The 12,490-nt window shown below is 46.2% G+C and overlaps 1 protein-coding gene across 2 annotated transcripts in view; it reads right to left on the reverse strand.

Annotated features, from left to right (window-relative positions):
* The window catches only part of DPYSL4 (dihydropyrimidinase like 4), a 56,354-nt gene that overhangs the window by 6,043 nt on the left and 37,821 nt on the right, over window positions 1–12,490 (reverse strand). The window lies entirely within an intron of this gene.

The raw sequence follows: 12,490 nt of genomic DNA on the forward strand, positions 1-12,490 counted from the left end.
ACATCCCAACGTTCCCTCCCACAGATTTAACATGCCCTAATGGCAAAACTGTGGAAGAGCATGCTGGGATGTGTATCTCCACAGTAGTTGGAGTCCCCAACATTTTCCCGCCCTTTTACTAGACAGCCTCTGTCACATGGAAGGTGTGGGCTGTAGCTTCCAGTGTCTTCTCTGATGGCATGAAAGGTGGGAAAAAGTTGACACAATGAGAATTACAGTAGTCGCCACAATTCCGATATTCGCTAATTGCAGCTACAGATACCACACTGTGAAAAGCACATTAATAAACCTTCTTATTATATTTTATTTTTTAGCAATTTACATGCAAACATGCTCCGATGGGTTGGGGTCGGGTGACCGGTGGTCGGGATCCCTGCGGTCGGCATACCGACACTGGGATCCCGGCCTCCAGGATGCCGGCAGGGGGGGCGAACGCAACAAAGCACCTTGCACGTTCTATTCCAACTCTCAGGGTGTTGTGGACACCCATGAGTGGGAATATCCCTGGGTCCCCTGCCAGGATCCCAGTGTTGGTATGCTGACTGCCGGGACCCCAACCGCCAGTCACCTGACTACATCCCGCTCCAATATGGTGAGTAACAGTCCATTACCAGAACACCCTCTGACAACACAGGAGAGAAAGGCAGGATTAGAGGTCTATTTACTAAGCATCAGGAGGAGATAAAGTGGATGGAAATGAAGCACCAGCCAACCAGCTCCTAACTGTCATTTTTCAAACACAGCCTGTAACGTGGCAGTTAGGAGCTGAGTGGCTGTGACTTTATCTCCAGCCACTTTATCTCCATGCAAGGCTTAGTAAATAGACCCCTCTGTCCTATAGCAATAGGAGAAGGACTGTAATTTGGTAGCGCTGCTATGAGCATTGTGAAAACTATACACTAAATCACATATTGTACAGTGGACCCTATTCAGTAAGGATTGCAAATTCAGCTTTAAGCTTTTTGCAGTCCTTTAGCCCAGCATGCTGGGGGCGCCCATCATGCTAACCGCCACCCCCCATCTGCAACCCGCACTGCAATTAGTGCACGGTCGCAGAAATAAGGGAAGCCTCTTGCCGGTGCAGCTTTTTGATCGGAGCAGCTGCGTGCCGCCCCGATAACGCCACCGCTCCGTCTCCACCCTGCACATGCACCCGCATCATCATTGTAATTATTGCAGTTGGATCGCGATTTGCGATCCAACCTGAATGAGGTCCAGTATACGGTACTTGTTCAATGAGGCAGCTGGCAGGCAGCAGGACTCAAATGGTAGGGAAAATAATGAAATATTAACAAATGTAGTAAGTTCAATGCACAGTCCAATTTGTCATTTATAGTACAGTATCAAAGTTATCAGACACATAAATATATGCAATGGCTTCCCTATAGCAAATTAAACTATGGATAATGTTTCATAATGTATTTCCACTTCAGTTATCATTAAGGCACAAAAGAGAGATAAAGTGGAAGGAAATAAAAGGGGTCATTCCGAGTTGATCGCTCGCTAGCAGTTTTTAGCAGCCGTGCAAACGCATTGTCGCCGCCCACTGGGGAGTGTATTTTCGCTTTGCAGAAGTGAGAACGCCTGCGCAGCAGAGCGCCGGCAAAATCTTTTCGTGCAAAACAAGACCAGCCCTGTAGTTACTCTTCGTGTGCGTTGATTCTAACGACGGAGGGACGGCTTTTGACGTCACACACCCGCCCAGCGAACGCCCAGCCACGCCTGCGTTTTTTCTGCCACGCCTGCGTTTTACCAAACACTCCCTAAAAACGGTCAGTTGCCACCCAGAAATGCCCACTTCATGTCAATCTCCTTGCGATCGGCTGTGCGTTTGGAATCGTCGCTAGAACCAGTGCAAAACCACAAAGGAGTTTGTACCCATACGCGCGTGAGCATTGCGGTGCATATGCATGCGCAGATTAGCCATCTTTTTCACTGATCGCTACGCAGTGAACAACAGCAGCTAGCGATCAACTCGGAATGACCCCCAAAGTACCAGCCAATCAGCTCCTAACTGCCATGTTACAGGCAAGTGTTTGAAAAATGACAATTAAGGGCTGGTTGGTTGATACTTTGGGGGACATCCACTACCCGCAGTACATTAATGATATCGCCTGGAGTTATCCTAATAGAATTCTGTTACCTGCATTGGTGCATGACCTGCTCCAGCCATCGACTTCCCGGGTTGCTCCCGTTCTCCGGCTTGCTCCTCCATTTCCGTGTCCACAACCCCCCCACCCCAATCACATGTCCCGTGCCACATGACCCCTTCCTGGCCAGGTCACCAAGGGCGGGGGAAGATGGGCAGATGTGGGCCACGAGGCACGAGGCTGAGTGCTGAGCGCCCTCCCTGCAGTCCCCGGCTGCTGCTGCTGCTGTTGCAGGGTGCGCAAGATACTAACTGGAGGGGTCGCCACAGCTTATTGGAAATTTTGTTTCACCTGCCTGAGACAGGCAAAACAAAATTGTCGATAAGCGCCGGCTTTTCAGGGCTGCAGTGGCGAGAATACACAGCTTTCACTGAACCTCTGTGTTCTCGCATGAAAAAAAAATATTTGACAGATCTAATTGGATACCTTCTAATAAAATATCGGTGAAACATCGGGAAAAATCACAAAATTCCATTTTTACGCTCCCGATGTTGCATTGCACCTAATTGGATACCGCCCTTTATCTCTGTCCACTTTATGGGCTGTATTCAAATGATATATCACGCCCAATCTCCTTTCTAAAGTGATCCCCGTTATCGCACATATCATGCCCATAGTAATCCGGTTTAGCTGCGTAAAGGGTTGGGCGCCTTCGCTACTCCGGGGGTAGCGAGCTGAAATGATTATACCACACCCGTCAGCCGAAACAGAAAGGGTGTAGAAGGGGGTGAAAAGAATTGAATACCACCCATATCTATCCAAGACTTAGTACATAGACCCCTATGTGTACTATACAATCACTGCCAGATAAACATCACTTATAAGCCATCTAGATACACAGAGCTATTGTACAACAAATGACAGCAGGCGCAGCAGCGTGACAGTGCGGGTAGCTAGGTATAGACTGTTATGGTTTATATACAGGTATGGTGGAGATTGATGATAGATATACTGTAGTTCTATGCAGGGTATATCTTGGGACTGATTTCAGTGTAGAGAGAGGTGCGGTGATCTCCCCGAAGCTGCTGTATGTTTCGCTTATCCGTGTACTTACTGAAGACGGGAACTTTAAGGAGAAAGAAGGTTTAAATGATCCTAGCTCGGAGGATAACATTAATTCAGAGTGACTTCTCTAGACTAGGATAGCTGCAGGGCGGCAGCACCTATCACAGTGAATCACTCATGTATACGGTGCTCTACAGAGGATGTGCCAGTACAGCTCCTGTGTGACAGCACTGCAGACCAGGTGTATGCAGAAAGCCAGTACTGCACTCTAATAACTAGGTGGCTGAACCACAGAAATAGGTATAGAATTTCTAATCTTACTTATTCACCTTAATTGTATCCTGCTACAGCATGCTGTAAACTCTGCATATAATTGTACTACTAACTTCTGCCTATACACAGAGCCAACCCTAGCCATTTTGATGCCCTAGGCAAAATTTTGTCTGGTGCCCCCTAGCACCGCCACTAGTTCTGCATCTGACCAAGCAACACTCAGGCAGTGGGGCCCACCGGGTGGTTACCCTGGGGGCCAGTGCAAGCCTGCATAATGCCACACAGTAATGCCCATAACACACATAATGCCACACAGTAATGCCCATAACACACATAATGCCACACAGTAATGAACCTTACACATATGCCCCATATTAGTAATGCCCATAATACACATAATTCCACATAGTAATGCACCTTACACATATGCCCCACTTAGTAATGCCCATAATACACATAATTCCACACAGTAATGCACCTTACACATATGCCCCACATTAGTAATGACCATAATACACATAATTCCACACAGTAATGCACCTTACACATATGCCCCACATTAGTAATGCCCATAATACACATAATGCCACACAATAATGCATCTGACACATATGCCCCACATTAGTAATGCCCATAATACACATAATGCCACACAGTAATGCACCCGACACATATGCCCCACATTAGTAATGCCCATAATACACATAATTCCACACAGTAATGCACCTTACACATATGCCCCACATTAGTAATGCCCATAATACACATAATGCCAACAGTAATGCACCTGACACATATGCCCCACATTAGTAATGCCCATAATACACATAATGCCGCACAATAATGCATCTGACACATGTGACCCACATTAGTAATGCTAGTAGCTTTTTTTTATATAAAACTTATGACTGCGTTTTGTGAGATGGGGGTGGCAGGATGGGTGGGTGCGTGCTTGTACTCGCACCCATTAAAGGGGCACCTGTAAAAGGGATCTGACCTCACAGGGTATGCCGTCCTTTGCAAGCCTCACCCTTTATTTTCGCTTGCTCATTGGAAACAGATAGTAGCAATGTCCACATACTGCCACACTTGCTGGTTATACAAAAAGACCAGTATCAAACATGTAGCAACTGTCCATTCTCTTCACTGTTCAGTGTGTTTCCTGGTGTCTGTTACTCTCGGCAACTGCATGCCCTTTATTTTATACTGTGGGAGCGATATGCTCTGCCCTCCAGTCTGACGTGTCCGAAAGTCACGCTGCACTGATGTTTCATATAGAAATAGCGCAACGCAACTTACCACGTACTAGTACTGGATGACAGGGGAATTTTACGGCATGGACTGACTAGGAAATAGAGTGTGGGGAGAACACTGCCCATGTTATGTATCTGCAGACACCTGGGGTTTGCACAGGGATAAGGGTCACACACAGGATCGCAGTGTCCCCCTCCCCCATGTTCACAAGCAGTATAGGTGATGTCAGATATATGTGGAGCAGTCTTCAAAAATACACATGTGGTATCATAAGGCGTCATCCAGTAATAACCTTATATAGTCAGTGAAAATGTCACATGTCCAGGAATTGCAGTTACCAGGCTTCTGCTGTCTTCTCACAAGTCAGGGGCATTCAAGCATCTTGAGGGAGTTTAACGAACTTTAAGGGACAGTGTGCATTCTATTTGACAAATGTAAACAGCAGTGTATACAAGTACTGATTGAAAACATTTGGAAAGTAACAGTTAGTTTGCAGACTGTCCCTCCCAGCATGAGGAACTTTAAGGGACAGTGCGCATTCTCTTTGACAAATGTAAACAGCAGTGTATACAAGTACTGATTGAATACATTTTGAAAGTAACAGTTAGTTTGCAGGCTGTCCCTCCCAGCATGAGATACTGCAGGGAAATGCTTGGATGCCCCTAGACATGCTTGGATGTCCTAGGCAATCACCTAGCCTGCCTATAGCTAAGGCCCGCTCTGCCTATACAGTAGCTTGCAGTGTAGTTCCTGAGGCCACAGGTGATTTTGTGTTACATAATGACCATCACACTAACCGTACAGCACTTCTTCCATCACACTAACCATACAGTACACCTTCCATCACACTAACCGTACAGATGTGTCCTCTTACATCTTTGCGCCGTGCACTAAAAGTCGCATTACACATAACGCGTGAGTGCCGTGTGACTCGGTAGCGCTGAGCGTCTTTTTTTTCGGCAAAAATGCATATTAGACGCTAAGTAATGTAATAGGACGCACAAGCAGCTTTTGCTGATTAAAATGATATGCAGCATGCCTATATTCTGTGTGTGACTGCAACTGCATACAAAATGCTGTGCTACAGTGTTTTACTGGAAAACACCATAACGTGGCATTTCGGATACAGATAGAGCCGCAATTACACACAGAATATAGGCTTGCTGCATATCACTTTAATCAACAGAAGCTGCTTGTGCGTCCTATTACATTATTTTGTGTCTAATATGCATTTTGCGGAAAAACACGCAAAAAAGGGTGTTTAGCATGACTGTAGCAAGGATGTAAGAGGACACATCTGTACAGTTTACCTTCCATCACACTAACCATACAGCACACCTTCCATCACACTAACCGTACAGCACACCTTCCATCGCACTAACTGTACTGCACACCTTCCACCACACTAACCGTACAGCACACCTTCCATCACACTAACCGTACAGCACACCTTCCATCGCACTAACCGTACAGCTCACCTTCCATCACACTAACCGTACAGCACACCTTCCATCCCAGTAACCGCACAGCACACCTTACATCACGCTAACTGTACTGCACACCTTCCACCACACTAACCGTACAGCACACCTTCCATCGCACTAACTGTACAGCACACCTTCCATCGCACTAACCATACAGCACACCTTCCATCACACTAACCGTACAGCACACCTTCCATCACACTAACCGTACAGCACACCTTCCATCACACTAACTGTACAGCACACCTTCTATCACACTAGCTGTACAGCACACCTTCCATCACACTAACCGTACAGCACACCTTCCATCCCACTAACTGTACAGCACACCTTCCATCCCACTAACCGTACAGCACACCTTTCATCCCACTAACCGTACAGAACACTTCCATCATGCTAACCGTACAGCACACCTTCCGTGACACTAACCGTACAGCACCCCTTCAATCACACTAACTGTACAGCACACCTTCCATCACACTAACCGTACAGCACACCTTCCGTACAGCACACTAACCGTACAGCACACCTTCCATCACACTAACCATATAGCACACCTTTCGTTCCCCTAACCGTACAGCACACCTTCCATCATGTTTACCGTACAGCACACCTTCCGTGACACTAACCGTACAGCACACCTTCCATCACACTAACCATACAGCACTTTCCATCATGCTAACCGTACAGCACACCATCTGTCACACTAACCGTACAGCACACCTTCCATCACACTAACCGTACAGCACACCTTCCATCACACTAACCGTACGGCACACCTTCCATCACACTAACCGTACAGCATACCTTCTGTCACACTAACCGTACAGCACACCTTCCATCACACTAACCATACAGCACTTTCCATCATGCTAACTGTACAGCACACCTTCTGTCACACTAACCGTACAGCACACCTTTCATCACACTAACCATACAGCACACCTTCTGTCACACTAACCGTACAGCACACCTTCCATGACACTGACCATACAGCACACCTTCTATCATGCTAACCGTGCAGCACACCTTCCATCACACTAACTGTACAGCACACCTTCTGTGACACTAACCGTACAGCACACCATCCATCATTCTAACCATACAGCACACCTTCTGTCACACTAACCATACAGCACATCTTCTATCGTACTAACCGTACAGCACACCTTCCATACCAGTAACCGCACAGCACACCTTCAATCACACTAACCGTACAGCACACATTCCATCACACAAGAGGATCCACAGCATGTAATACACAGTTTCACCACTGGGTGGCGATTGTTCCACTAATGAAAACTACAGTACAGTGTGAATAGCAAAGGATGGATATGGCACTACAATACTGAACAATGTAGCAAGCCCTGACATGTGGCCAGTGCACATTAAATATAGTTGTTCTGTTTTAATACATTACTTCTGCAGGGCGGAGTACGAAATCACCGGAATGGCAGGCACCTAATGACAACATGCCTTACAACTGAAAGTAACCCTGGTGTATAAAATGATCCCTACATTAAGTAGAAATGTGAACACATAAACATTTGCTCAGCGTCTCCGACGCACACAAAGAAAAGCACAGTTCAGAGTTCTACACAGCTGTCTAAAAGAAAAAAAATAATTACAATCAGCAATAGAGTTGGGACACAGAGCACTATAAAAAAAAAAAATACAAGAAGCGACATCACTATGTCACTGCAGGTGTCAGTCACCGATCTACAAGGCTCTCTTGGCATAGTGGTATCGCCGATGGTTACCATGCCCATGAGCTGGGGTTTGACCCCACAGAAGACACAATTGTATTGTATATCTGTGTAAAAAGTAGAGATGAGCGGGTTCGGTTCCTCGGAATCCGAACCCGCCCGAACTTCAGCCTTTTTTGCACGGGTCCGAGCAGACTCGGATCCTCCCGCCTTGCTCGGTTAACCCGAGCGCGCCCGAACGTCATCATCCCGCTGTCGGATTCTCGCGAGACTCGGATTCTATATAAGGAGCCGCGCGTCGCCGCCATTTTCACACGTGCATTGAGATTGATAGGGAGAGGACGTGGCTGGCGTCCTCTCCGTTTAGAATAGATTAGAGAGACACTTGATTTACTAATTTTGGGGAGCATTAGGAGTAAACAGTACAGTGCAGAGTTTTGCTGATAGTGACCACCAGTTTTATTTATAATCCGTTCTCTGCCTGAAAAAAAACGATACACAGTCACATACCATATCTGTGCTCAGCCTCAGTGTGCTGCATGATATATCATCTATGTATATCTGACTGTGCTGAGTGCTCACTGCTCACACAGCTGAATTGTGGGGAGACTGGGGTGCAGTTATAGCAGGAGTACAGTGCACACTTTTGCTGCCAGTGACCACCAGTATATTGTCTGCCTGAAAAAGTTAAACACTCCTGTGGTGTTTTTTTTTTTTATTCTATAGTATAAACGCATTCTCCTGACAGTGTCCAGCAGGTCCGTCATTCATTATATTATATAAATATTTACCTACAGTAGTGTTATATTATTTTTTTTTCATCTCTATCATCTTTATCATCTCTATATTAGCAGACGCAGTACGGTAGTCCACGGCTGTGGCTATCTCTGTGTCGTCAGTGCTCGTCCATAATTGTATACCTACCTACCTGTGGTGGGTTTTTTTTTCTATCTTCTTCATACTAGTAGTTTAGGAGTCTGCTGACAGTGTCCACCAGGTCCGTCATTATAATCCTACAGTAGTAATATATTTAGTATATTATCTATACTAGCAGACGCAGTACGGTAGTCCACGGCTGTGGCTATCTCTGTGTCGTCAGTGCTCGTCCATAATTGTATACCTACCTACCTGTGGTGGGGTTTTTTTTTCTATCTTCTTCATACTAGTAGTTTAGGAGTCTGCTGACAGTGTCCACCAGGTCCGTCATTATATTATATACCTACAGTAGTAATATATTTAGTATATTATCTATACTAGCAGACGCAGTACGGTAGTCCACGGCTGTGGCTATCTCTGTGTCGTCAGTGCTCGTCCATAATTGTATACCTACCTGTGGTGGGGTTTTTTTTTCTATCTTCTTCATACTAGTAGTTTAGGAGTCTGCTGACAGTGTCCACCAGGTCCGTCATTATATTATATACCTACAGTAGTAATATATTTAGTATATTATCTATACTAGCAGACGCAGTACGGTAGTCCACGGCTGTGGCTATCTCTGTGTCGTCAGTGCTCGTCCATAATTGTATACCTACCTACCTGTGGTGGGTTTTTTTTTCTATCTTCTTCATACTAGTAGTTTAGGAGTCTGCTGACAGTGTCCACCAGGTCCGTCATTATAATCCTACAGTAGTAATATATTTAGTATATTATCTATACTAGCAGACGCAGTACGGTAGTCCACGGCTGTGGCTATCTCTGTGTCGTCAGTGCTCGTCCATAATTGTATACCTACCTACCTGTGGTGGTTTTTTTTTTCTATCTTCTTCATACTAGTAGTTTAGGAGTCTGCTGACAGTGTCCACCAGGTCCGTCATTATATTATATACCTACAGTAGTAATATATTTAGTATATTATCTATACTAGCTGACGCAGTACGGTAGGCCACGGCTGTACCTACCTCTGTGTCGTCACTCGTCCATAATTGTATACCTACCTACCTGTGGTGGTTTTTTTTTTTCTATCTTCTTCATACTAGTAGTTTAGCAGTCTGCTGACAGTGTCCACCAGGTCCGTCATTATATTATATATAGCTACAGTAGTTATATATATATTTTTTTTATATCATTAATTATCATCTCTATACTAGCAGACGCAGTACGGTAGTCCACGGCTGTAGCTACCTCTGTGTCGTCAGTCACTCGTCATCCATAAGTATACTAGTATCCATCCATCTCCATTGTTTACCTGAGGTGCCTTTTAGTTGTGCCTATTAAACTATGGAGAACAAAAATGTTGAGGTTCCAAAAATAGGGAAAGATCAAGATCCACTTCCACCTCGTGCTGAAGCTGCTGCCACTAGTCATGGCCGAGACGATGAAATTCCATCAACGTCGTCTGCCAAGACCGATGCCCAATGTCATAGTACAGAGCATGTAAAATCCAAAACACAAAAGATCAGTAAAAAAAGGACTCAAAAATCTAAATTAAAATCGTCGGAGGAGAAGCGTAAACTTGCCAATATGCCATTTACCACACGGAGTGGCAAGGAACGGCTGAGGCCCTGGCCTATGTTCATGGCTAGTGGTTCAGCTTCACATGAGGATGGAAGCACTCAGCCTCTCGCTAGAAAAATGAAAAGACTTAAGCTGGCAAAAGCACAGCAAAGAACTGTGCGTTCTTCGAAATCACAAATCCACAAGGAGAGTCCAATTGTGTCGGTTGCGATGCCTGACCTTCCCAACACTGGACGTGAAGAGCATGCGCCTTCCACCATTTGCACGCCCCCTGCAAGTGCTGGAAGGAGCACCCGCAGTCCAGTTCCTGATAGTCAGATTGAAGATGTCAGTGTTGAAGTACACCAGGATGAGGAGGATATGGGTGTTGCTGGCGCTGGGGAGGAAATTGACAAGGAGGATTCTGATGGTGAGGTGGTTTGTTTAAGTCAGGCACCCGGGGAGACACCTGTTGTCCGTGGGAGGAATATGGCCATTGACATGCCTGGTGAAAATACCAAAAAAATCAGCTCTTCGGTGTGGAAGTATTTCAACAGAAATGCGGACAACAGGTGTCAAGCCGTGTGTTGCCTTTGTCAAGCTGTAATAAGTAGGGGTAAGGACGTTAACCACCTCGGAACATCCTCCCTTATACGTCACCTGCAGCGCATTCATCATAAGTCAGTGACAAGTTCAAAAACTTTGGGCGACAGCGGAAGCAGTCCACTGACCAGTAAATCCCTTCCTCTTGTAACCAAGCTCACGCAAACCACCCCACCAACTCCCTCAGTGTCAATTTCCTCCTTCCCCAGGAATGCCAATAGTCCTGCAGGCCATGTCACTGGCAATTCTGACGAGTCCTCTCCTGCCTGGGATTCCTCCGATGCATCCTTGAGTGTAATGCCTACTGCTGCTGGCGCTGCTGTTGTTGCTGCTGGGAGTCGATGGTCATCCCAGAGGGGAAGTCGTAAGACCACTTTTACTACTTCCACCAAGCAATTGACTGTCCAACAGTCCTTTGCGAGGAAGATGAAATATCACAGCAGTCATCCTGCTGCAAAGCGGATAACTGAGGCCTTGGCATCCTGGGCGGTGAGAAACGTGGTTCCGGTATCCATCATTACTTCAGAGCCAACTATAGACTTGATTGAGGTACTGTGTCCCAGGTACCAAATACCATCTAGGTTCCATTTCTCTAGGCAGGCGATACCGAAAATGTACACAGACCTCAGAAAAATACTCACCAGTGTCCTAAAAAATGCAGTTGTACCCAATGTCCACTTAACCACGGACATGTGGACAAGGACATGTGGACAAGTGGAGCAGGGCAGACTCAGGACTATATGACTGTGACAGCCCACTGGGTAGATGTATTGACTCCCGCCGCAAGAACAGCAGCGGCGGCACCAGTAGCAGCATCTCGCAAACGCCAACTCTTTCCTAGGCAGGCTACGCTTTGTATCACCGCTTTCCAGAATACGCACACAGCTGAAAACCTCTTACGGCAACTGAGGAAGATCATCGCAGAATGGCCTACCCCAATTGGACTCTCCTGTGGATTTGTGGCATCGGACAACGCCAGCAATATTGTGCATGCATTATATCTGGGCAAATTCCAGCACGTCCCATGTTTTGCACATACCTTGAATTTGGTGGTGCAGAATTATTTAAAAAACGAGAGGGGCGTGCAAGAGATGCTGTCGGTGGCCAGAAGAATTGCGGGACACTTTCGGCGTACAGGCACCACGTACAGAAGACTGGAGCAACACCAAAAACGCCTGAACCTGCCCTGCCATCATCTGAAGCAAGAAGTGGTAACGAGGTGGAATTCAACCCTCTATATGCTTCAGAGGATGGAGGAGCAGCAAAAGGCCATTCAAGCCTATACATCTGGCCACGATATAGGCAAAGGAGGTGGAATGCACCTGTCTCAAGCGCAGTGGAGAATGATTTCAACGTTGTGCAAGGTTCTGCAACCTTTTGAACTTGCCACACGTGAAGTCAGTTCAGACACTGCCAGCCTGAGTCGGGTCATTCCCCTCATCAGGCTTTTGCAGAAGAAGCTGGAGACATTGAAGGAGGAGCTAAGACATAGCGATTCCGCTAGGCATGTGGGACTTGTGGATGGAGCCCTTCATTCGCTTAACCAGGATTCACGGGTGGTCAATCATTTGAAATCAGAGCA

The sequence above is a fragment of the Pseudophryne corroboree genome, chromosome 3 (genome assembly GCF_028390025.1).
Source record: "Pseudophryne corroboree isolate aPseCor3 chromosome 3, aPseCor3.hap2, whole genome shotgun sequence".
Lineage (NCBI taxonomy): Eukaryota > Metazoa > Chordata > Amphibia > Anura > Myobatrachidae > Pseudophryne > Pseudophryne corroboree.